The sequence below is a fragment of the Chrysochloris asiatica genome, unplaced genomic scaffold, assembly GCF_000296735.1.
Source record: "Chrysochloris asiatica unplaced genomic scaffold, ChrAsi1.0 scaffold00118, whole genome shotgun sequence".
In the NCBI taxonomy this organism is placed as follows: Eukaryota; Metazoa; Chordata; class Mammalia; order Afrosoricida; family Chrysochloridae; genus Chrysochloris; species Chrysochloris asiatica.
The window spans coordinates 3,244,336-3,246,331 of NW_006408636.1; positions in this window are offsets into that span (position 1 = coordinate 3,244,336).

Sequence of the window (1,996 nt, forward strand, 5' to 3'; positions counted from 1 at the left end):
CAGCTTGAGGACTAAGGTGCGCCTGACCCAAGCCATGGTGCTTTCAATAACCTCATATGGATGCTAAAGCTGGACAGTGAATAAGGAAGACCGTAGAAGAATTGACATATTTGAATTATGGTGTTGGAGGAGAATATTGAAAGTGCCGTGGGCTGCCAAAAGAACCAATAGATCCATTTTGGAAGAAATACAGCCAGAGTGCTCCTTGGAGGCCAAGATGGCCAAACTTCATCTCTCATACTTTGGACCTATTGTCAGGAGGGACCAGTCACTGGAGCAGGATATCATGTTTGGTAAGGTGGAGGGTAAGAGAAAAAGAGGAAGACCCCCAATGAGATGGATTGGCCAAGTGACAGCATCGATGGACTCAAGTGTGGCAACAGTAGTGAGGTTGGCCTAGAATCGGACAGTGTTACATTCTGCTGTGCATAAGAGCGCTATGAGATGGTATCAACTTGATGGCACCCAACAACAACAACAACCTAAATACATCACATGTGGAGGGGATAGTCTTTTCAACAGATGGTGCTGGCAGAACTGGAAAGCGATATACAAATGTTGAAACAAGACCTTTACCTCATGCCTAATATGAAAACCAACTCAGCATGGATTAGAGACCTAAATATGAATCCCAGAATTTTGAAGGCCATCAATGAAAAAATAGGGGGAAATGTGAGGGCTCTAATTCAGGGCATGCACAGACAACCAAACATTTTGAAAATTACACAAACAAACCAAATAAATGATTGGCACATACTAAAAATTAAAAACTTATATGCAAAAAACAATAACAACAAAACTTATGTGCATCTCAAAAGACTTCACCAAAAGAGTAAAAAGAGAACCCACAGTATGGGAAAAAATCTTTTGCAATGACACATAAGACATGGAACTCTCTTCTAAAATATAGGAAACTACAACACTTCTACAAGAAAATACAAATAACTCAATTAAAAAATGGGCACAGGACATGAACAGATGTTGAGAGCCTGCCCCAAAACTCTTATTTGGGAGTCCTAGAGGGAGGTATGATGTCGGCGAAGAAATGAAGCTCACAGAATCAATGAGTCTTGTTAGATGGTGAATCTTCTCTCACATTTTATTTCTCCTCTTTTTCCCGTCACATTTTATTTCTCTTCTTACTCCCTTCACATTTTATTTCTCCTCTTACTCACTTCACATTTTATTTCTCTTCTTACCCTTTACATTTTATCTCTCCTCTTACATTTTATTTCTCTTCTTCCTTTATTTCAGATTCTCAAACAGCTTTTATACTACTCTATACCATCAATCTATTAATCATTCTTTTCAAAGTAGTGGTCTAAATCATACATATTAATCATTTCAATATAGAACATCAAGAATATTAAAAGCTTCCTTGTTCCCCTTTACATAGTTAGACAATATCTGATTTCTATAACCAAGCCTCATTGCTCTATGTCACGTTAACATTAAAACATAATTCTAAATCTTAACTCCTATTTCTACCTTCACCTATTATTTTCTATAGATTCATTAATCACAACATGTACCTAGACATTATTTGCTATGGTAACTGACAACACAGTTGTTTTTCATGTTTGATGAAACAAGAAAAACAAGAAGCAAAAAGTTTTGTTGTTAAGAAGAAACAGAGCAACTTCCTTATAACTTCTCTATACAAAACATCTAGTTAAATTTCTGCTTATGATCTAATGCTATTCCCTTAGCCCTCAATTGCATTTTTGCTTATTTTCTAGAGGTCTTGATGTCCCTGACCAAAACTACACAGAATGTTGAATGCAATCTTAAACTTGAACTGGCAAAAACTTTAGCTGGTTTTCCTAGTGGTGAAACTTATTGTTAGTGTGAGAAGCATTCTTTAGGACTACGCATGATTGAATATGGTGTGAATGTGCATAAAAACAAGTTTCAAATCTCTAATATAATTCTTATTAAGATTCTACTGAAAACTTTTATTATAAAATCAAGAAAATTAAATATAAGCTGATTAAAA